The 25,989-nt window shown below is 35.3% G+C and overlaps 1 long non-coding RNA gene across 1 annotated transcript in view; it reads left to right on the top strand.

Moving 5' to 3' along the window:
• LOC116865691 overlaps window positions 1-25,989 on the top strand; it is a 95,424-nt gene that overhangs the window by 1,294 nt on the left and 68,141 nt on the right. The window lies entirely within an intron of this gene.

Genomic DNA, 25,989 nt, shown 5'->3' with positions numbered 1-25,989 from the left:
TCTCTCTCTCAAATAAATAAAATCTTTTAAAAAATGGTTATCTATAAGGGGGTGAGTTGATAAGAAATATGGAAATATCAAGAATGGGAATGAGATTTCTTTATTATGTATTTTTATATAGGATTGACTGTTTAAAACTTTTTGTTATATACAGGAATAGAGAGTAGAATAATGAAACTTAAGATTTATCACCCAGCTCCAGCAATTATAGATGACCCATCTAATTATAGATGCCCCTAACCCCTCAGTAGGTTATTTTAAAGTCAATCTCAGACATATCATTTCATTTGTAAATATCCATGTATATTTCAGTGTGTATCTTTAACATAGAAACTATTTTTTAAATCATTATCACACTAAAGATTATAATTTCTTATATATAAAGGAAATTTAAAGAACATCTAATTAGAGTACATTTTTTTTAAACATTACCTCAAACCAGGATCATACATTGTATTTTTTTTTTGTCATATCTCTTAGACCATTTAATCTGGAATTATGTCTCTGTTATGTATTTGATGTTTTTTAAGGAGTATAGGCTAGATATTTTGAATGATATCCCTCAGTTGGGTTTGTCCAGTGTTTTCTCATGATTAGATTCAGGTTACAAACTTTTGGCAGAGATATCACAAAAGTGATGTATTTTTCTAAGTGAATTGTCTTTGGAGGCACTCGATGTCTTGTTATTCTGTTACTGTTGATGTTATCTTTATTTGGTTTAGGTAGTAGCTGGTAGGTTTCTCCATTGTAAAGTTACTTTTTTCTCCCATGTAATTAATAAGAATTCTGAGGGAGACAATTTGAGGCCAGAGAGATACCTTATTCCTTACAAAGCTTTCACCTAATTGTAACATATATTGGTATTTTTTGCCTGAATCTGTTATTGCTATGCTGTTTGCCAAATAGTGACATTCTAACTCTGTTATTCCTTCTGTATTTATTAGTTGGTGTTCTACTCTAAAGAAAAACTTCTCTCCAAAGTAAAAAATAAATTTATATCAGTTTATATAGGCTTATATTTCTCATTATTTCAGTGCTTATACTGTCCCAAATTTTGCCAGTAGAACCCTCTTCAAGCTGGCTCTTGTGTCTCCTTTAGTGTGTCCAGCACTTTTTCTTTTTATCGCTTCCTTGCTTTCTGATATAACAAGACATTCCAGGTTCATCTTATACATTCCTTCCCTCAGTCCTACCATAAGCCATTTTGCCAAGGAAAGTTTCTTGAAATACTTGAAATCAAGATCTGCATACTAAACCTATTTATTATTGTACAATTTTCAGTTCTTCTAGGCCCAGTGTTGACTTTTGAATCACGTATGTGTATTACCCTTTTAAAAATTGTAATTTAAAAATTTAGACCTCAAATACACCTGATGTCACAAAAAGGATTGTAAAGCCAGTGAGTACACCATTAGGAAGATTTAATATAACACTTGAGGATGCAGACTTTGGAGCTGGTTAGCTCTGCATTCAAGTTTACTACCACCAGCTACTAGTTTTATAATTTTTTTTTATTTTATTTACCTGCCACTTGGAGATGAGCATATATACCTCATTAGGTTGTTGTATGGATTTAGTGAGAGGTAAAACTGGTCATCTTCATGTGACACATAACATACATTTAAATATAGCTATTGCTTTATTAACAATTATATTAATACTTAGCACAGTATTGAACATTATATTGAAGAAGTATTTGTTGAGTTGAATTATAATGCTTTTCTCCCTTTATAAGATACACTTCTAGATTCATTGGTAATGAAATGTTCCTGAGCATTCCCCAAGAGCAGGAAAAAATATGGAGTGTAGTAACTTTTAGTCATGGGAACAACAACAACAACAGCAGCTAAAAACTGGAGTTACTTTTCAGCTGTAGGATGTTCTGAGTTGATAAAAACTTGAGTTAACAATACTTAGATCAGAGTTGTTAGACAAAGACAAATAATTTATGAAAGCCATTTATTCTAGGTTAATCCTATACCTGCCTTATTACTAAATTTCCTCAGGTCTACTATTAAAGTATTTTATACTTTGCTACTTTAGGAGTACAGGATGAAAGTGAGAAACAGGAAGAATAACAGAATATTGGATTTAATACAATAATAGAACTCATGCAATTTAGCATAGAGAGGAAGAGAATGTTCTTGTAAATTAGATTTGCAGCTCGTTCATACTTGTAATATAGAAGTGTTCAAATTGAGTCTCAAGTTCAGGAAGACAGAAAGTTGACTGCTTTTGCAGTCACAACTATCATATTTTCTTATTCTCCAATAGTTAGGAACCATTTTATATTCAAAATACAGAAGCAGTCACTTATGGAACTACTATTATTGTCACTAATAATCACTTCTACCCTGCCATATCAGAAGTTTGTTCAGTGTTTTGGATAGGGAAACAGAAGGCAAGCCAGGACAACTATGATGGTGGCTAGTCACATATACTATTGCAAAGAGCAGGGCTGAAGAAGGACCTTTTCCTTCAGCATAACTCTCTATATTTCATAACCTTTCCCCATGATTATTTGAACCAGGGGGAAGAAAAAGAACAATCCTAAATTATAAAACGATTGCCAACATGAATCAGATATTTCTCTTTCTTCTCATTTCATGGTTTATCTTAAAAGAATGTATGTTCTTGGGGTGAGTGGGTAGAGTATGTGCATGTGTGTGCACATGTGTGTGCACTTTAGAAATAAGGAATACAGAAAATATAAAATTGTGATGGATGGCCAAAAGCTTTTTGTTGTTGTTGTTGTTGTTTTCTATAGGCAGAGAGGCAAAACAATGGAAGGGAACTGAGGTAGCTGTCATATGAGAATTATGTAATAACTGCATTGGGATTTCATATATATTCTTATAGTTTTTAAAAATAAGTGAGTTAAGATATTTTTATATTCTATATTTCCTGAGCAGCATAGTAAAGATTAATGAATAATTGTATGACACCTTTAGGTATGCAGCTAAATGATATTAAATAGTTACTGCTACTGTAAAAAGACATTGCAACATGGCATAAACTTGTGGCAACATGAGCAGCTATTCTCAGAAGACTAGTATATGTTTGTTACTCCTCCAAACTTTTCAGTGATTACTAGTGGATATTTCAACTTGGACATATAAAACCATAAACTAGATTGAATTGTCTTAGTACAAAAAATTTTCTTAGGGGAATGTTCAAGTTTTCAATTTTCATTGTTTTTTAGAATCTAACGGTTACTTCATAGTTACTATTTCTTAAAATAGAGAACAAATATTAAGATGAAGTCCTTTATCTTTCTTTATTCCTTATACTGACCCAAACTGTAATAGTTTTAATAGTTTTAACTATGATGCATGTATGATAACTTAAACCATACCTCACTACCACCATTTTCTGCTGTACCAATACAGAAACAACACTTAGTGCCCCAAATAGACTGTGCTCTTTTACTCTTTTTACTGTTTGCTCTCTGAGGAACACCTGATTCCTAGGATCTCCCTTGTTTTATTCCAGGCGATATTTACTTGACTAACTTCAAGACAGCTTACAAACAACCTCTACTAGAAAGATTTCCCTGACCACCTTCCGCTATCCATGGGCTTTCTCCCCATTACCACCATGGCTGGGGGGTTGCCTCAACTTTTAGTTCCCATAGCACTATGTACTCACTGGTTTCATTTCTCAAAGCATATTGAACAATAGATTTTTGGGTTCATAGGAGACTATATTGCACCTTTTTAAAATTTTTCCTATTTTATTAAGATATAAGTGACAAAAAACATGTTATTTTAAGTGTGAAAAAGTATAGCCACTATATAGTAATCCACTAAGGATATGTGCAAAACATAAAGCCTTTTAAAAACTACCTTTTAAATGCATACATAATGAATTCAGGGAACATGTCTGTATGCAGTATGAAATGATAATATGCACAGTATCAGGTATGAATTTCATTATCTTTCTGTATTGTGAAGAACATGTAAAGCACTTTTTAAATGGCAAAGTAAGGATGTCCAAAAATCTAGTCCTCCATTAACTCAGTAAAACTCTGCCAAAAAGATCAACTTTTTGAGACTTGGGAGTTTAACCAAAGGTTTGTCACAATCTGAGCAACACTTAATAAAGAAAAACAGCTGAATCTGAGGAATGAGATGTCTATAGGAGACTTTGAAAATCTTGAGTATGCTCCTGTAAACCCAGAAAGCTACCTGCATGTACAGGCTTTTGGCAGGCCCCAGAAATACCTAAGCAAATCTTAAGATTTTGTCTGTTTGGTCTTGATACTTTGTATGAACAGGAAATATAGAAGACAGTAGTAGAGGAATACAGAACAAAAGAGCTATGTGACCTATTGAAAGCAAATGGGCAAGTGTTGAATGTAAATACTGTTATTGGTAATTACTTGAAACATAAGAAATTAAACACTCCCAACAGAGATTTGCAGAATGGATTAAAAAAAATAATCCCACCACATAATATCTACAGGAGATAAATTTATTATTTATTTTGGCTTCAAAAATAGAAATTTATTTTCTCACAGTTCTTGAGGCTAGAAGTTTGAGATCAAAGTTTTGGCAGGGTTGGTTCCTTCATAAACCTCTCTTCTTGAACCTGGTCATCTTCATGTTCACATGTTCTGTGCCTGTTTGTGTCCTAATCTTGTTTTATAAAGACACCAGTCATGCTGATTAGGGGCCAAACACATGAACTTGTTTTATCTTCATTAACTCTTTAAAGGCCCTCTCTTCAGGAGACATACTTTGGATTCAAAGACACAAATAGGTTAAAAGTAAAAGACGGAACTTTATATTTTGTTGTTAATTTTGCTTTTGTTTCCCTTGCCAGAGGAAACCTATTTAGAAAAATGATACTATAGCTGGTGTTGAGGAAATTACTCCCCATGTTTTCTTTTTAGAGTTTTATGGTTTCAGGTGTTATATTTAGATCTTTAATCCATTTTGAGTTTATACTGTATCTGGTATAAGAAAATGGTCCAGTTCCATTCTTTTGCATGTAGCTGTGAAGTTTTCCCAAGGTCATTTGTTGAAGAGACTATCATTTTCCCATTACATATTCTTTTCTCCTTTGTCAAAAATTGACTATAAAATCATGGTATTATTTGTGGGCTCTATTCTGTTCCATTGATCTGTTTCTATTTTTGTGCCAGTACCATACTGTTTTGATTACTATAGTTTTTTGATTACTACAGTTTTGTAATATAACTTGAAGTCTGGAATTGTGATACCTTCACTTTTGTTCTTTTTCAAGATTGCTTTGGCTATTTGGGATATTTTTGGTTCCATACAAATTTTAGGATTATTTGTGCTAATTCCATGAAAAATCTTGTTAATTCTTTGATTGGGACTATACCAAAATAAGAAGGTTTTACACAGTAAAGGAAAGCATTGACAAAACCCAAAAGCAACTTACTGTATGGGAGAATATATTTGCAAATGATATATTCAATAAGGGATTAATATCCAAAATATATAAAGAATTTATTCAACTCAACACCAAAACCCCCAAATCAGTTTAAAAATGAGCAGAAGAGGTGCACCTCACTAGCTCAGTCAGAAGAGCATGTAACCCTTAATCTTAGGGTCATGAGTTTGAGCCCCACATTGGGTGTAGAGATGACTTAAAAAAAAAAAAAAGAAATAAACTTTAAGAAAAGGGCAGAAGACATGAACAGACATTTTTCCAAAGAAGACATACAGATGGCCAATAGACACATGAAAAGATGCTCAACATCACTAATCATCAGGGGTGTGCAAATTAAAACCACAATGAGTTACCACTTTATATCTCAGAATAGCTGAAATCAAAAACAAGAAATAACAAGAGTTGGTGAGGATGTGGAAGAAAAGGAACCTTCTTGCACTGTTGATGGAAATGCAAATTGGTGCAACCAATTTGGATATCAGTATGAAGGTGTGGAGGTTTCTCAAAAAAATTAACAACGGAAATACCAAATGACCTAGTAAATTCCACTACAGCACATTTATCCAAAGAAAACAAAACACTAATTTGAAAAGATAAATGCACCGATATGTTTATTGCACCATTATTTACAATAGCCAAGCTATGAAAGCAACCCAAGTATCTGTCAGTAGATAAAGGGGTAATGATGTGGCATATATGTTACTCAGCCATAAAAAAAGAATGAAATCTTGCCATTTGTAGCAGTATGGATGAACTTGGAGGATTTAATGCTAAGTGAAATAGTAAGAGAAATACAAATACCATATGATTTCATTCATATGTGGAATTTAAGATACCAAAAAATGAACAAAGAAAAAAAAAAAAGACAAAATCCAGACTCTAAAACTCTAAAATACAGAAACTGGTGGTTGCCAGAAGGGAACTTGGTAGGATGATGGGTAAAATGGGGGGGGGAAGGAAAGTATGGGAAAAATATATACCATGGAAACAGTAACAAAATAGAGCCGAAGTAGCTATAATAACAACAAAATAGACTTTCAGACAAAAATGGTTACTAGAGTCAAAGCAGAACAATTTATAATAAAAAATCCATTATGAAGATACAAAAATTATAAACATATATGCACTAATAACCCACCCCAAAATACACAAAGCAACAACTAATAGAATTGAAGAAATAGATAATTCAAAAATAACAGACTTTGAATCCCACTCTTAGTAACTGATAAGACAACAAGGAAGATCAACAAGAAAATGGAAGAGCTAATGACAATATCAAATAACAAGTACTGACATCTATCATCATTCCACTCAATGACAGCCAAATATGCATTCTTCTCAAATGTATATGGAATATTCTCTAGGGTAGGCCATATGCTATGCCACAAAACAAGTCCCAATAAATTTAAATGATTGAAACCATGTGAAGTATGTGTTTCAACACATTGGAATGAAATTTAAAAGAAGTCAAAGAGTTTGAGAGATTCAGAAATACGTAAAAAATAAAAAACACACTTTTTTTAAGATTTTATTTGTTTATTTGACAGAGAGAGACACAGTGAGAGAGGGAACACAAGCAGAAGGAGTGTGAGAGGGAGAACCAGGCTTCCTGCTGAGCAGGGAGCTGGCTGGAGGGCTCAATCCCAGGACCCTGGCATCGTGACCTGAGCCAAAGGCAGACACTTAATGACTGAGCCATTCAGGTGCCCCCAACACACTCTTAAGTAACCAATGAATTAAAAAAAGAAATTATGAAATACTTTCAGATGAATGAAAATGAAAACAAGACATAGAAAGTATATGCTAAAGCAGTGCTTACAGTGGAAACTTAGAGTATGTTGCCTGTTTTTAAAAAAAGAAAGAGGGATGCCTGGCTGGCTCCATCAGTGGCACATGTGACTCTTGATCTTGGGGTCATGAGTTCAAGCCCACATTGGGCTTACAGTTTACTTAAAAAAAAAAAAAAAAAGTACGAGCTGAAGTAAATAACTTCATCATAAGAAGTGATAAAAAGAACAAACTAAACACAATGAGAAAGAAGAAAAAAATATAATAAAAAGTAAAGCAGAAATAAATAAAAATACAGAACAGAAAAACAATAGAGAAAATCAACAAAACCAAAATTTGATTCTTCAGAAGGATTAACAAAATTAACAAAAGTTCAGCTGGACTAACAAAAGAAAAAGAAGATTCAAATGACTAAAATCATGAATGAAAGAGGAAACAACACTAATTGAACCTACAGAAATGAAATGAAAAGGTAATCTAAGGTAGCATTATAAACTACTGTACATCAATGAATTAGACAACAAAGGTGAAATGGAAAAATTCCTAGAAAGACTAAAACTAGTGTCATACTTGATGTTAAATGTTAAACTTAACATTTAAATGATGTTAAAACTAACATCATACTTAATGATGAAAGACTAAATACTTTACACCTAAGATCAGGAACAAGATGAGGTTGTCTACTCTCAGTATTCCTATTTAACGTTGTACTGAAAATTCTAGCAAGGTTAAGAAAGAAAAAGAAAATGTGTTCACATTAGAAAAAGCAAAGATATAAAACTATTTTGCAAATGGCATGATCTTGTATATAGAAAATCCTAAAGAATCCACAGAAAGAGCCTATTAGATCTATTGAATGAGTTCATCAAGGTTACAGGATAAAAGGTGAATATGCAAAAATAAATTGTATTTCTATACTCTTGTTCTTATAGTGTGGGTTCAATTTAAAACTCACTCAAAGCTACGATAATCAAGACTCTGTAGTACTGATAAGGATACACAAAAAATGAATAGAATTGAAATCCCAGACTCAAACTCTGGCATTTATGACCAATTGATTTTTGACTGTGATGAAGACAATTCATTGGAGCAGGACAGTAGTATTTTCAACAAATCATGCCAAGAGAAGTAGATGTCACATGGAAAAGAATAAAATTTGACCCCTACCTCAAACCATATATAAAAAATAACTCAAAGTAGATGATGCCTAAATGTCAAGAGCTAGAACTCTTGGCAGAAAACAGGAGTAAAAATTGATGACCTTGGACTAGGCAATGGTTTCTTAGTCACCAAAACTGTAGTGACGAAAGAAAAAGATGAAAATAGACTTCCTTAAAACTAAACCTTTTGTGCTTTAAAAGTTTGTGCCAAGAAAGTGAAAAACACTCGCAGAACGGGAGAAATTATTTGCAAACCATATACACCCATAAGGGAGATGTATAATATATTTGGGGGGAAAAAACTCTCTCGTATCGTAATAAAGAGTACCAAACCACCCCATTAAAAAATCTCCAAAAGATTTGAAGTTTTTCAAAAGAAGGTACATAAATGGTCTTTGAAAAGATACTCAATATTATAAGTAATTAAGACAATTCAAATTGTAATCACAATAAGATACCACTTCATTCCTACTATAAATAAATCTAAAAGAAAATAGATAATAACAAGTGTTGTCAAGGATGTTGAGTAATAAGAACCCTCAGGTATTACTAGTGTGAATATAAATGGCATAAACACTTTGGAAAGCAGTTTCACGAAATGTTATACAGAATTGTCATATAACCCAGCAATTTTACTCCTAGGAATATATCCAAGAGAAATGAAAATATGTCCACATAAAATAACACATTCATACAAACATTTCTAATGGTGTCAAAAGTGAAAAAACATTGAAAGGCAGAAGTGGAAAATAAGCCTGGGTAGACATTGAAAATGTACCAAAACTGTCTTCCTAGAAGTGGTGGAATCAGCTATTATTTCTGAGTGTATTCTGGGCAACTGGGCATTATATTGAGAGCAGTTGTATTGGGCCCTAGGAGAACCCACTTTCTGCCAGTAGTATGTCCCAATAAGACTGATGTTTTTCTGGACTATGAATACGGTGAGGTTTCCTTTTATAATATGAATAATAGGGGCCCCTGGGTGGCTCAGTGGGTTAAGCCTCTGCCTTCGGCTCAGGTCATGATCTCAGGGTCCTGGGATAGAGCCCCACATTGGGCTCTCTGCTCAGCAGGGAGCCTGCTTCTTCCTCTCTCTCTGCCTGCCTCTCTGCCTACTTGTGATGTTTGTCTGTCAAATAAATAAATAAAATCTTTAAAAAAAAATCATATGAATAATAGGCCTCTCTATACTTTGAGCAATTCTTTACAGAGGCTGTTTGGCCATATTTATGTACTGAAACAGATTCTGAACTTCTTAAAAATCTCTTAAGTAACATTATGAAAGATGAAATACCTGCAAAATGATTCTGTTTTAATTTTTTAGGGTTGACTTAGCAAGGAAATTTAGTTTCAGTAATTCTGGATTCTTTTTAAGTTTTACCCCTAGAAATCAGAATAGATTTTTCTTTCTCCGTCATTTCCAACAACTATAAAACACTCTAGTAATGTTAGTTACATAGGTGATATAGGTATCAATTATCAAGTGCCTTGAAATACTAAGATAAAATAGAGAATTATCTTATATAACACATCCAATAAAATATTTTATTTTTAGAAAATGAAAATAACCCAGAGGTCAGTGAGCTGATGAATGGAAAAATAAACTGTGATATATCCATACAATGAAACATTACTTGACCCTAAAAAGGAATGAAATAGTGAAAGCCTTATGTTAAGTGAAAGATGACAGTCACAAAAGGCCATATATTGTATGATTCCCTTTATATGTAGCAGTGTTTTTCTTAAAGCATTCAGTCCCTTTGGATAAGAGATGACTTGGTGTTAAATATTATACTTGCTTCATTTGTATCTTTGGTAAGTGGAATAATGACAAACAGAATTATTTCTTTTGACTAGCTATAAAAGGTCGAAAGTGAAGAGTTCCTATTTATTTAGCTGTCATATGCATTGCTGATAAAAAGGAAAACTGCAAGAATTTCTTTTAGTGCGGTGCAGTGTGAAAGTTCATAAGGTCAGAAGTAATTTTCATCCTGACTTAAACTCATAGGTAATTTTTAAAAAAGATTTAATTACAGTTGTCATTTTGTGATTTCTACTGAGGAAACAGTAGGGAGAATACCCCACTGAATGTTCTCTCTCATTCCTGAATAATTATTATATTTTTTGAAACAATGACCTTGTCAGGTGACACTTAGTGGGAAGGCCAGAGAGCATCTGATTTTCAAAGTGTTTGAATTCATGCATAGTAATTTCACCTTTTTAAAAAATCTAACATTTTGACTAAATGAATTCTTTGACTTTTAGTAGTACTTAATGCTGGTTCAAGTAAGTAATATTTGCCCTTGATATATTGATTGAAAAACAAAAAAAAATCCTTTTGAGGAAATTTACTACTTGGGGAAACTTAAAATTTATGGGATCATGGCATTTTTGTGTGTTAAAATGTGTTTTAAACCCATTTTTAAAAACAAACACTAATAAAAGCAATACCCTTATGCCTATTGTAGAGGTTAATAAGTTCTTCTCATCTTGTATGATTGCTGTAGAAGTATTAAATAGTAATAATGACACATTATAGATACAATCCATGTATCCCAAATCCCATTATGTTCTTTCTCAAAAGTAATTCATACCTTGAAGGTAGTGGGCTTTATGCCAAAGAAATTTTAACATTATTATTATATATTTATGTATCTAAAAGTGGGACATGATATCATGTAGCATGCTTTTGAACTATAAATGGTATCAGAGCATGTTATTCTCCAGTTTGCTTTCTTCCTCAGCATCCTATTTTTGACATTTGATTTCATGGATATATTTTATATAGTATTTCATTTTGTAAGACTGTGCCCCATTTTATCCATCCATCTCTTCATAAACATTTTGATAGTTTCTATTTTTTAACTATTTTTTTTACTAACATATAATGTATTATTTGTTTCAGGAGTACAGGTCTGTGATTCATCAGTCTTACACAATTCACAGGGCTCACCATAGCACATACCCTCCCCAGTGTCCATCACCCAGCCACCCCATCCTTCCCATCTCCCTCCCCTCCAGCAACCTCAGTTTTTTCCCTGAGATTAAGAGTCTCTTATGGGGCGCCTGGGTGGCTCAGTGGGTTAAGCCTCTGCCTTTGGCTCAGGTCATGATCTCAGGGTCCCGGGATCGAGTCCCGTGTCGGGCTCTCTGCTCAGCAGGGAGCCTGCTTCCCTCTCTCTCTCTCTCTCTGCCTGCCTCTCTGTGCCTACTTGTGATCTCTCTCTGTCAAATAAACAAATAAAATCTTAAAAAAAAAAAAAAAACAGTCTCTTATGGTTTGTCTTCCTCTGGTTTCATCTTGTTTCATTTTTCCCTCCCTTCCCTTATGATCCTGTATCTTGTTTCTCAAATTCCTCATATCCATGAGATCATATGATAATTGTCTTTCTCTGGTTGACTTATTTCACTTAGCATAATACCATCTAGTTCCATCCACGTTGTCACAAATGGTAAGATTTCATTTCTTATGATGGCTGCATGGTATTCTATTGTATATATATATACCACCTCTTCTTTATCCATTCATCTGTTGATGGAATCTCAGTTCTTTCCATAATTTGGCTATTGTGGACATTGCTACCATAAACACCCGGGTGCACGTGCCCCTTTGGATCACTACATTTGTATCTTTAGGGTAAATACCCAGTAGTGGGATTGCTGGGTCATAGGGTGGCTCTATTTTCAACTTTTTGAGGAACCTCCATGCTGTTTTCCAGAGTGGCTGCACCAGCTTGCATTCCCACCAACAGTGTAGGAGGGTTCCCCTTTCTCCACATCCTTGCCAGCATCTGTCATTTCCTGTCTTGTGAATTTTAGCCATTCTGACTGGTGTGAGGTGGTATCTCATTGTGGTTTTGACTTGTGTTTCCCTGATGCCAAGTGATGTGGAGCACTTTTTCCTGTGTCTGTTGGCCATCTGGATGTCTTTGCAGAAATGTCTGTTCATGTCCTTTGCCCATTTCTTGATTGGATTATTTGTTCTTTGGGTGTTGAGTTTGAGAAGTTCCTTATAGATTTCGGACGCTAGCTCTTTATCTGATATGTCGTTTGAAAATATCTTCTCCCATTCTGTCAGTTGTTTTTTGCTTTTGTTGACTATTTGCTGTGCAAAAGCTTTTGATCTTGATGAAGTTCCAATAGTTCATTTTTGCCCTTGCTTCCCTTGCCTTTGGCGATGTTTCTAGGAAGAATTTGCTGCAACTGAGCTCGAAGAGGTTGCTGCCTGTGTTCTCTTCAAGGATTTTGATGGATTCCTTTCTCACATTGAGGTCTTTCATCCATTTGGAGTCTATTTTGTGTGTGGTGTAAGGAAGTGGTCCAGTTTTTTTCTGCATGTGGCTGTCCAATTTTCCCAACACCATTTGAGACTGTCTCTTTTCCATTGGACATTCTTTCCTGCTTTGTTAAAGATTAGTTGGCCATAGAGTTGAGGGTCTGTTTCTGGGCTTGCTATTCTGTTCCACTGATCTATGTGTCTGTTTTTGTGCTAGTACCATACTATCTTGATGATGACAGCTTTGTAATAGAGCTTGAAATCTGGAATTGTGATGCCACCAACTTTGGCTTTCTTTTTCAACATTCCTTTGGCTATTCGAGGTCTTTTCTGGTTCCATATAAATTTTAGGATTATTTCTTCTCTATTTCTTTGAAAAAAAAAATGGATGGTAGTTTGATAGGGATTGCATTAAACGTGTTGATTGCTTTAGGTAGCATGGACATTTTCGCAGTATTCGTTCTTTCAATCCATGAGCATGGAACATTTTTCCATGTCTCTGTGTTTTCCTCAATTTATTTCATGAGTACCTTATAGTTTTCTGAGTACAGATTCTTTGCCTCCTTGGTTAGGTTTATTCCTAGCTATCTTATGGTTTTGGGTACAATTTTAAATGGGATTGACTCCTTAATTTCTCTTTCTTCTGTCCTATTGTTGGTGTATAGAAATGCAACTGATTTCTGTGCATTGATTTTTATATCCTGACACTTTACTGAATTCCTGTATGAGTTCTAGCAGATTTGGAGTGGAGGCTTTTGGGTTTTCCACATAAAGTATCATATCAACTGCAAAGAGTGATAGTTTAACTTGTTCCTTGCCAATTTGGATGCCTTTAATTTCTTTTTGTTGTCTGATTGGATAGGACTTCTAGTTCTATGTTGAATAGCAGTGGTGATAATGGACATCCCTGCCGTGTTCCTGACCTTAGCGGAAAAGCTCTCAGTTTTTCTCCATTGAGAACTATATTCACTGTGGGTTTTTCATAGATGGCTTTGATGATATTGAGGTATGTACCCTCTATCCCTACACAATGAAGAGTTTTGATCAAGAAAGGATGCTGTACTTTGTCAAATGCTTTTTCAGCATCTATTGAGAGTATGATATGGTTGTTGTTCTTTCTTTTATTAATGTATTGTATCACATTGATTGATTTGCAGATGTTGCACCAACCTGCAGCCCTGGAATAAATCCCACTAGTCATGGTGAATAATTCGTTTAATGTACTGTTGCATCCTATTGGCTAGTATTTTGGTGAGAATTTTTACATCCGTGTTCATCAAGGATATAGGTCTGTAATTCTCTTTTTTGATGAAGTCTTTCTCTGGTTTGGGGAGCAAGGTAATGCTGGCTTCATAAAATGAGTTTGGAATTTTTCCTTCCATTTCTATTTTTTGGAACAGTTTCAGGAGAATAGGAATTAATTCTTCTTTAAATGTTTGGTAGCATTCCCCTGGGAAGCTCTCTGACGCTGGGCTCTTGTTTGTTGGGAGATTTTTGATGACTGCTTCAATCTCCTTACTGGTTATGGGTCTGTTCAAGTTTTCTATTTCTTCCTGGTTCGGTTGTGGTAGTTTATACATCTCTAGGAATGCATCCATTTCTTCCAGATTGTCAAATTTGCTGGCGTATGGTTGCTCATAATATGTTCTTATAATTGTTTGTACTTCTTTGGTGTTGGTTGTGATCTCTCCTCTTTCATTCATGATTTTCTTTACTTGGGTCCTTTCTCTTTCCTTTTTGATAAATCTGGCCGGGGGTTTATCAATCATTAATTCTTTCAAAGAACCAGCTCCTAGTTTCGTTGGTTTGTACTGCTGTTCTTTTGGTTTCGACTTCATTGATTTCTGCTCTGATCTTCATTATTTCTCTCCTTCTGCTGGGTTTAGGCTTTCTTTGTTGTTCTTTCTCCGGCTCCTTTAGGTTGTGTATTTGAGACCTTCCTTGTTTCTTGAGAAAGGCTTGTATCACTGTATATTTTTCCCTCAACTGTCTTTGCTGTGTCCCACAGATTTAGAACCGTTGTGTTTTCATTATCATTTGTTTCCATGAATTTTTTCAATTCTTCTTTAATTTCCTGGTTGACCCATTCATTCTTTAGTAGGATGCTCTTCAGCCTCCATGTAATTGGGTTCTTTCCAGAGTTCCTCTTGTGATTGAGTTCTAGCTTCAGAGCGTTGTGGTCTGAAAATATGCAGGGAGTGATCCCAATCTTTTGGTACCAGTTGAGACCTGATATGTGACCCAGGATGTGATCTGTTCTGGAGAATGTTCCGTGTGCACTAGAGAAGAATATGTATTCTGTTGCTTTGGGATAGAATGGTCTGAATATATCTATAATGTCCATATGGTGCAGTCATTTAAGGCCTTTATTTCCTTGTTGATCTTTTGCTTGGATTATCTGTCCATTTCAGTGAAGGGGGTGTTAAAGTCCCCTGCTATTATTATATTACTGTTGATTTGTTTCTTTGATTATCTTATTAATTGGTTTATGTAGTTGGCTGCTCCCATGTTAGGGGCATAGATATTTAAAATTGTTAGATCTTCAGACCCTTTGAGTATGATATAGTGTTCTTCCTCATCTCTTATTATAGTCTTTGGCTTAAAATTTAATTGATCTGATATAAGGATTGCCATCCCAGCTCTTTTGATGTCCATTAGCATGATAAATTGTTTTTCACCCCCTCATTTAAATCTGGAGGTGTCTTTGCGTCTAAAATGAGTTTCTTGTAGACAGCATATTATGGGTTTTGTTTTTTTAATCCATTCTGATACTGTGTGTCTTTTGATTGAGACATTTAGCCCATTTACATTTAGGGTCACTATTGAGAGATATGAATTTATTGTATTGCCTGTAAGGTGACTGTGACTGTATATTGTCTATATTCCTTTCTGGTCTACTACTTTTAGGCTCTCTCTTTACTTAGAGGCCCCCTTTCAATATTTCCTGTAGAGCTGGTTTGGTGTTTACAAACTCTTTTAGTTTTTGTTCACCCTGGAAACTTTTTACCTTTCCTTCTATTTTCAGTGATAACCTACCTGGATATAGTATTCTTGGCTGCATGTTTTTCTCATTTAGTGCTCTGAATATATCATGCCAGTTCTTTCTGGCCTGCCAGGTCTCTGTGGATAAGTCTGCTGCCAATCTAATATTTTTACCATTGTATATTACAGACTTCTTGTCCCGAGTTGCTCAGAATTTTCTCTTTGTCACTAAGACTTATAAGTTTTACTATTAGATGACAGGGTGTGGACCTATTTTTATTGATTTTGAGGGGGTTTCTCTGTGCCTCCTGGATTTTGATGTTTGTTCCCTTTGCCTTATTAGGGAAATTCTCTAAAATAATTCACTCAAATATACCTCTGCCCCTCTCTCCCTTTCTTCTCCTTCTGGAATCCCAATTATTCTAATATTGTTTCGTTTCATGGTATTACTTATCTTTTGTATTCTCCCCTCGTGGTCCAGTAGTTGTTTGTCTCTCTTTTGCTCAGCTTCTTTATTCTCTGTCATTTGGTCTTCTATATCACTAATTCTCTCTTCTGCCTCATTTATCCTAGCAGTAAGAACCTCCATTTTTTATTACACCTTGTTAATAGCTTTTTTGATATGAATTTGGTTAGATTTTAGTTCTTTTATTTCTCCAGAATGGGCTTTTACTGCTCCAGACAGGGTTTCTCTAATATCTTCCATGTCTTTTTCAAGCCCAGCTAGCACCTTGAGAATTGTCATTCTGAACTGTAGTTCTGACATATTACCAATGTCCGTATTGATTAGGTCCCTAGCCTTCGGTACTGCCTCTTGTTCTTTTTTTTGTGGTGAGTTTTTCCGCCTTGTCATTTTATCCAGATAAGAATATATGAACAAGAGAATAAAATACTAAAAGGTTGGAAAATACCCCAGAAAAATGTGCATTAACCAAATCAGAAAAGACCCCAAATCGTGGGGAGAAGAAAGAATGTAAAAAGAAGTAAAAAAAAAAAAAAAAAATTTACAAAAGTAAGAAAAAGGTAAAAGAAAATATATATATTAGACTGGTGAATAGAATGGAGTCGTCCAGTTGATTTTGGGTGTATTTTGGTCTCTTAGAAGAAACTACCTCCCAAAATTTTAAAGAAAGAAAATATATATATATGTATACTCACACACACACAATAATAAAGGTAAACATGATGAAGGGATGGAATATGACTGTAAAGATGATAAATTTTTAAAAATTCTAAAAAAGGAGTTGATAAAATAACTTGGTTGAGAAAAGAAAGAAAAAGAAAGTGGAGAGAATTTGCTCAGTCTGGAGACTAGAACAAACCCTGGGCTAGATTTAGAGTATATTTTGATCTATTAGAAGAAGTTGTATCCCAAAAATTTTAGAAGAAAAAGCCCTATGTGTATATAAAAGTTAAAGTTATATATAATGAAGATTAAAATATGACTATAATAAAGGTTCAAAACGGTTTTTTTAAAGAAAGTTATTGTTAAGATAAACTAGTTAAAAATGTTAAAAGAGGAAAGAGTAAAAGTTTAAAGAATTAGAATAAGAAAAAGATAAAATTAAGAAAAATTTAATTAACTTTGCAAGACTAAAGAATCATGGGGAGAAAGCCATGAATTCCATGCTTTGCTTTTCCCTCCTCTAGAATTCCGCTGTTCTCCTTGATCAGTGAGCTTGGTCTTGGCTGTATATTCTTGTTGATCTTCTGGGGGAGGGGCCTGTTGTGGCAATTCTCAATTGTCTTTGCCTGAGACAGAATTGTGCCACCCTTTCCAGGGGCCAGGCTATGTAATCTGCTCCCGTTCCCTCTTGGGAGCTTTTGTTCCCTGAACACTTTCCGTAGAGCTCTGGAGGATGGGAATGAAAATGGCAGCCTCCCAGTCTCCGGCCAGAGGACCAAAGAGCTTGGGGGCCCCACTCCTCAGTGTGCCCTCAGAGAAAAGCGCTTAATCATTCCTGTCTCCCTGGTCTCCCGCCGTGCTCCAAGCTCACCTGGTTTGTGACCGAGCATTTCTGTCTCTGGCACACAGCACCTTTTGGAGTCTCCAAACCCAGCAGATCCCTGCCACTCTTCCAGGGGGGTCTCCCCATATCTGCCACTTGTGGGGTCCCTGCTCAAAGAGCAGTGGTATGACTTTGCCATGGATCACAGTTTAAGGTAACCCCAAGCTGAGAGCTCATTCCTCTGCTCCATCTCTGTACCCGGCTTCCCTGCTCTGATACCTGTGATCTCTGCTACACTCAGACACCCGCAATCCTTTGGTGACCCTGCAGGACCTGAGACCATGCTGTCCTCACAAGGGCTCCATCCCAGCTTAGCCTCTGGAGTGATGTCCCTCAGTGGAGCAGACTTCTAAGAGTTCTGATTTTGTGCTCTGTTGCTCCACCGCTTGCCAGGAGCTGGCCCCTCCCTCCACGGTCTATCTCCGTGGATTCACTTCTCCACAGTTCCTACCTTTCAGATTTTCTGTTTCTAGAATTGCTGCTCTTCTCTTCGATCTCCTGTTGGATTTGTAGGTGTTCAGAATGGTATGTTAACTATCTAGCTGAACTCCTGCTACCTGATGTCATCTCAGCCTGCTATTCCTCTGCCATATTGACTCCTCCCTGAGTGAGAGGTTTTATGAGTGTTTTGTTCCTTTTATTTGACTCTGTTCATTCCTCCGTTTGATGATCTTTCATTTACTTGCATCTGGCTCCCCAAAGCTCCTGTCCAGACATAGATCTTATGAGGATAGTTTGGTGTTCAGCCCAGAGTGTTATTTAGGAGTTAAATAGTTTCATCCACTGAACCATCTTTCATGGGGATCAGGAAACCCTATACCATCTCCCCAGTGTCAAGACATAAGCCTTTGTCTTCCTTGTTTTTGTCAAACTTATGTACCCCGCAGTAGACTGACCTCTTGCTACCACTGTTTCTCTCTAGAGTCCAAAAGCCTCAGCCCTGCACACTGTTTTGCATTTCTCTTTCCATTCTGCTCCATGGCTTATAAACTTATTTATATCTTTTATTTTTAGTTACCCATATTTATGTTTCATCTACCATGTCTTCTATTTTGAGCAGAGGGTGTATGTGAAATTTCATATCAAATTATGAAATCACTACACCTTCAGTACTGAAAGCCCAATAATATTTATTCTTTAGGTTTATTTTTAAATTGTCAAAAGGTTGAAAGTAATGTATTTACTCTCCCATATGGGATGTTCTTTTATTATTATAAAATAAGTCATATAAAATGAATATCATATTTACATTATCAGATAGACCCTGCTATTAAAGGAAAATCTTTTCAGTAATAACCATCACTTGAATCTTTATTTGCTCTATGACAAGCACTGTGCTGAGCGTTTTACCTATGACATTTTATTCAATCAGAACAGCCCTATAAAGTAGAAGTTGTCGTTATTATAGAATAATAAACTGACTTTTAGGCTTTTCAAGAACTTTTAAGTAGTCAATAAAACCAATAATCAAGTCTGATTTGAAAGCTTATACTTTAGTTTTTTAAGTGTCTATATTTTAATTGTTGAGAGTTCACATTCTCTTCTCCCTTTTGATCAATTAGTACAATTTTAATGATATGTTGGTACAGAAAATTGAGAAACTATCTGAGAAGGGAACAGAGTAGATGCTTTCAGCATTTGGTCAGAGCTTTAGCTATTTGATATAGTGTGGAATTTCAGAATATGTTTGAAGGATGTTCCCTAAACTAGTGGTATCTTCCCTGACATATTATTACTATTATTATATTTAAACTTTCAGAGGTGATTGTCATTTTTCCCCCATCTGTCCATTTTCATTACTTTTACATTATAAGATCACTTACATAGAAGGATACTGTGGTCATGTGTCTTTGGTAACTTTATTTTTTGGTATAGGGCTAATTCTTACATTTTTATATTCTAAGGGAAGTACAAATAAATAGACAAAAGTAAGGTAGAGTTGGCAGTAATGAATACAGTGATGTCTTTGGAAGTTTTTAGCAAGAGGCCTGTAGTAGGAATCTACAGGTGAAGAATTAAACCTAAATCTCATATCCTGTGAGCATTTATTAACTAATGAAATTTGCAGGCATACCCAGTAAGAAAAAAAAAAAAAGAGAAATTTTCACTCTGTACTGGCTAATTGAACTTAAAGAATAATAATGACTGGGCAATGGTAGTATTGTAAAAGATTTTAATTTGTAAAAAATGAAGAATTAAGATAGCAGGCATCAGAATCAAGTGACTTGGAAGGACAAATGTGTAGGTCACAGCTCTGTGCTGATTATATATTTATATATATTGTGTGTGTGTGTGTGTGTGTGTGTGTGTGTGTGTCTGTGTGTATAATAAGTGCTTTAGTCCTAGTTTGGAGTGGAGAATTGGAGGACCATGATTTTAGTTAGATTTTTAGTGATGAAGAAGGAATAGAATAATTCTTAATAGACTGAAACTGTTTTTCTAAAGTTGGTGTTACGCCACTTCGATTTTACAGCAGACTTGGATTAGTGCCTCTTTTCACTAACTGAAAGAAATATGAAGAGAATATTTGCTTTTATGAAAAAAGGGAAAACACAGAAATGGCGTTCAGCATTTGTTCTGCAGCCTGCGCATACCCCTAAGCAACAAGAGTGGCACCACCAAGCTCCTTCCCTGGGAACTACATTCACTATCTCAGCATTAAGCCATCATAGCTTTGAACTGCATCTGTGAGCATGTGTGCTTTATCTTGATTTATTTTGTGCATCTGTTAGCAAGATGTGTCTTAAGTATCAGAAAAGCCTAAGAGAGGTTATTTTTTGGGCTCTGGAAATGCTCAAAAATTTTTCCATAAAAATTAATGGTAATTGCTTCTTTGCTTTATGCCATTTGGGTTTATGAAAGTTTCCACGGGAGCGTTTTACTTTCCAGTAGTGGGTGAATCCTGTATCTGCTGAAATGAATCTCTTCCACGCCTTTCTTCTAATTGTGGGAGATGGTTTATTGGAAATCTCAAGTTTGAACTACTCAGACTCTGTATCCCATCCCTCTAGGGCCAGCTCAGCCCTTCATCCTGTCAAACCAGATAAAACAGAACAGCCTGCAATTTGCCATAAAGGGGTCCTTGGGATGAAGCATTTTAATGTCCATAAAGAGTAGACGAGACCTTCATTTTTAAAGACTCCCATGGAACATTTCAAACAGCATGGATTTGTCTTGGTGCCCTTTGCCCAAATTAATAGATTTGGGCTGCAGACTTGGGGAATAGCTAAGCATTCTGGCCTCCTTAGCATCCACTGATATTTTACTACATCTATCTTATTTTAGCCCAGAAGCCTTAAGACTCAAAACACATTGAGTAAATAATACTTAAATGAGAAAAGCCAATAATTTTTAGACCTTTGTCAGTTAAACATAGGAGAAATAAAGTTATAACGATATTATTTTAGAAATTAAAAATCAAGTACAATGATCTAGAGAACAGATCAAATTGTTCTAACTCATTCATTGTTTTTAAAATTTTTGCTTCTGTTTAGCAGTCTGGGTAGAATTGTGTCTGGTTCCAACCAAGAGCCTTCTGATGAGAAAATGGCACAGAGGAGTATAATAAAATACCAAGTGTGTTATTTTGAATTCTTCTCAGGCTCTGAGAACAGGAATATCTTAAGCTTTGATAGAATGGTGCAATTTTATATTTTCCATTTCACTACTCTAAAAGGTTCATTGTCTTTTAATTAAACTACAGTGGGGAAGAGCAGAGATTAAAAGATGTAGTACTATAAAGGGGATGGCTTTTAGCTACTAGTACATGAGTGAAGACACCACAATAAAGCAAGATGGAGTGCAGCAACAAGTTTTGTGCCTTGAAGCTTCCTCTTGTCTGACTGTGGCAGTAATTTGGAGTTAATTTGTGCAGCTTCTCAGTAAAAGAGTTTGTGTTTTATATTCTTTGATTCTTCCTAGATCTTTTCTCAGCTGTGGGTGTTTTTTTGTTGTTGTTTTTTGGGGTTTTGTTGTTGTTTTGTTGTTGTTGATGTTGTTTTGGCAACCTGTTAGTTCCCTTTATTTGTTGGTAGAGAGATGATTTTTATTTCTCCAAATGAAACCTTACATAAAATAAATATTTTTAAAAACTGTATTCTAGTTGCTTTGGAGATGTATCCAAAGTATCCATCATGCATCTTAGCCATCATTCCATGATGTGTTTTTGAAACAGTATTAGAGCTCTCTCCCCTGTCCTTTTATCATCTCCTTCATGAGGTCCAGTGGCAGCTTATACAACTTGGTGTGATAATCAGGTAAACCAGTTAACGTGAGAAGCTTGGACCAGGCTCAGTGCACAGATATTTCCTATTCATCACCTGCTTTTTACGTGAGGTAGTAGCACCTTCCTTGAATCTCCTATTTTCCGTTCTTACAGATAAGTAGAAGTCCACTTTCACTTGTAGTGATTTGTAGTTTTAGCATGGGGTGAATGATTGGGTTTCTACATTTGAAAATATTACTGCCTGGTAGTTGTCTTATTTTCCTTTGTCTGCATGAAGATTTTTTTCTCTTTGTGTCTGTTTTTCTCCCTTTGCTTTCTACTCCCCCACATGTCCCCAAGTCCTTCAAGCCAATGAGGCTGTGGTGACACCTTCTGGGCAGTGATGGGAGTGAATTACAGCCATAAATTGCTTGGTGGTGTTATGCATACCAAAGATTTGGTTTGTACTACCAAATTTAGTTTGCTTCATCAAATGAACCCATATAGCATTCTGCTTCTGCTCAGAGTTTCTAAAAGTTGTTAAATATTGATATCATTTCTTACCAACGAGCAGAGATTTATACTTAGCTAAATAAAAAGCCAGTGGACCTGCCTGTTTAATCAATGTAAAGGATATGGTACTTGGTTGGGACTGAGAATGAATGTTGGCAGAGGAAAAAATTAACAATTGCATGTTATTAGAGTATCAGCACCATACACTATTGTCTTTTTGCCATGCTCTGATACAACAGTATCTGGTTACATACCAGTGCTTTATAGCAGTGGGAAAATGTCCTATAAAAAGATTTCAGTAGAAACAATGTCTTCTGTCAAGACCATCCAATGTTGGGACCATGTAGGATGGAGGCTTCTCCAGAGCCATTCTTGTCCATCCACACATCTCATCAGTTTTAAGAAACATGTAAGGAGTCTCCTGGTAGCCTCTGTGGGAACCTTGCTTTTTTCTGATGAGACTTCATTCCTTCCACCACTACTTCAAAGCTAATTTTAACTCTTGTGTTAAAAGATTTTAAATAAAGCTTTCTCCTACACAGCATGAATACATTAAAAATTTACCATTATCAACATACTTACTTTTTTTTTTATTGACCTTTGTTTGGACAGTGAACATGATACAGCTGTAGTTTCTAATCACTTTGCAGTTCTAGCAAACCTTGTGAAGTTTGTTATTAAATAATTTCAGAGATCTCAACAATCTTTACTATCTTCCATAACTGAAGATCAAATGTAGAAGTATCAAGCAACAAAGGTGTGACTAACTGTCAAATTGGCTATGAAACTACTACCCATCTCTATTGCATTCCCATAGGGCAGTGTCAAATCAGAAAGCACAAGACACTAAATTTAAGAGCGAGGACAACTGGTACAGTTGGATATGCAGCCTTTAAAATGGCACCGCATGGCTTATCTTAGCTTGTTGCATCATTCTTCGGTCAAATATTGCTTACTCAGTATATAACGTATGCATTTATATTTGGTACAGAACCCAATATTTCTATTAGTACTATGTAATAAAATCAAGACAAGGACACATTGCCTTCTAATTTTGATTTGCAAACAGATGGTAGATAGCTGGAAAATAGACAGGAGCTATAAAAGAAAACTAAGGAGAATGCTTTCATGAAGTTAAAATAACACTAGTTTAAAATACTAAAAGTGTGAATGAGTAAGAAAATATCATGTAGTAACTGGGGAGATGATGGTTTTATTTGAAGTGGGGGCAGGGAGGAGAAAGCTAGAAGGAGGCAAAAACACAATTTGGCCTAAAATTGAATTTCTCTGATAAGGCATTTCAGAAGCAGCTTGTCTTATTCACTCAGCAGCAAAATAATCATATGCGCTTTAATAATCTTTATTTTACAGGAGTGCGTTGCCAGGGTAACGGGATGTAAGCAGGGGAACCGGCACCTTGCAGATCACAAAGGCAAATCTGTGGAAAGAAATTTCACTGAGTTTCTCTTTTCCTCACCAGTGTAATAATGACTCTTATTTTTCCTACAGTATTTAATAATATCACATAAACATTTTTTCCTTTTCCCTTTTCTGTATCTGTTTAAACACACAATAGCATATATCTGGAACTGCCAAGATCAGTGGGCTTAGCAAAAAAACAGATGTTATATCTTTAGCATTTTTATATAATTACTTTTTATTGCTGTCTTACCCTATCTCCATCCCTCCCAACTTATTGTTATTTCCTCCTTTCTGTAAACCTGATGATAGTATTTCAAGTAAAGGGGACTTGAGGTGGGAGTTGGTATTTGGCTACATTAATCAAAATTTATTAGCTATGCTTGCCTGCATGAAGATTCTAAAAAGGCAGGGATTCCAACTGAATCTTTTGTAAGGGGGTAAATTGAATTACAGCAAATAGAGTGACAAGTATTCAGGCAAAGCTGCAAAACTAATATTTTCTTTACACTCATGCACACACACACAGACATATATGCACACACATATGTATACAAGGGAGGAAAGAAGAAGGAAAGGAAGCAGTATTAGGTTCCTTCAGCTTTCGGCTGGGGACCGGAACCTCAATTCGTTCTAAGAAACTGGCTGATTTGAAATTAACAAAATGAAAGTTTCCAATGCATTTTCAAAAGAGATAGAAAAATAGCAATAAGAATATACGTACTGATCATTTGATTAGATCAAATGTTTGACAAATGTATAGCTTGTAAGTATCTGCCTGTCATTATCCTTGCCAAAGCAATAGTAAATGCAGAATCAAAGTAATATTGGCCTGTGAGACTGGCAAATTGAAAATTAATAAAAATAAACAAGAGCCTTCTTGAAAGTAGGTATGAAAAACTATATTCAAATAATGATTAAAGGTTTGACTTTGGCCAAGTATTTCAAGTTGATGCTGCCTCTTAGTTTTAACACACCTGTGTGTCCGAGTTGTATTTTTCACAATTCTTTCTCTATGCCTAAAGAACTATCAGGCAGCCAAAAACAGGTGCTCAAAAACTAGTTTCTGAATGGGCTTCATTTGAAAGTAAACTTCGCTGAGTTTTAGTGAATTTACTAAAGTGTAGTTTTAATTATTGTTTTTATTATTTTTTCCTAGAGATTATTCTTTCATCCTAGATAAATTTGCACAAATACTTAAAATTCAAACTAATTAAAGCTACCTTAAAAACAAATAATGGTAAAAGACCAAGTAAAATTTGAAAAGGCCAAACAAAGCCTCATTAAAATGGCAAGTTGTAGGGAAAACATTCCATAGAGGTCTGGCTAATATACCTTAGATGTTTAGAAAAATGGAAAAGGGTCATGTTGAAATAGTAAGATTTCTGATATTCCAAGAAGAATTTTTAAACCCAAACACCACAGTAGTCAAAAGCTTCATCCTCATCAAGTACCAATGAAAATTCTTAAAAATTTTAAAACTTAAGAAAGTTCATTAGAAATTCTCTTTATGGATGCCTGGGTGACTCAGTGGGTTAAGCCTCTGCCTTCAGCTCAGGTCATGATCTCAGGGTCCTGGGATCGAGCCCCGCATCGGGCTCTCTGCTCAGCAGGGAGCCTGCTTTCCCTCCACCCTCTGCCTGCCTCTCTGCCTACTTGTGATCTCTCTCTCTCTGTGTCAAATAAATAAATAAAATCTTTAAAAAAAAGGAAATTGTCTTTATGATAAAATTGTTGACTTAAACTCAGCTCCTAATTATTCATTCTATATAGAATCAATTCAATGGGGGATTTTCTAGGGCCTATATCTTTGCTATAAAATTCCTAATTGACCTCTTTTAATGTTAGTTGTTTCTTAAGAGCTTATAAGTTCCCTAAACTTACGTAGCCAAGAGAGAAGACATTTTTCTTTCGTTGGGCTCTTGTTTATGTCTTAGAAGGAATGTTCTGCGGAAATAATAGCAGTTTTGGACACAAAGTTGCCTATTTTCTTAGGATTTGAGCCTTAATTTATCCTTGGTGCATGAAAATCACCAGTAACTCCTCATTTTTATTTAATTGTTATGAAGATAAGCCTATAGTTGGCAAATGAAAACACATTGGTACGTAAATGCCATTCTCTTGGTGATCTCACTCCAACTATAAACATTTTCAAATCATCTGCTAGCACTTGCTATTATTTGATGAAAAAGTGATTCTTTTCCCTCAACTCCTAAA

Source organism: Lontra canadensis, unplaced genomic scaffold (assembly GCF_010015895.1).
Source record: "Lontra canadensis isolate GAN:19392208 unplaced genomic scaffold, GSC_riverotter_1.0 scaffold8, whole genome shotgun sequence".
Taxonomy (NCBI): Eukaryota; Metazoa; Chordata; class Mammalia; order Carnivora; family Mustelidae; genus Lontra; species Lontra canadensis.
Note: the sequence above shows the minus strand (reverse complement) of the source record. Positions and strands in the feature narration are given on the sequence as shown.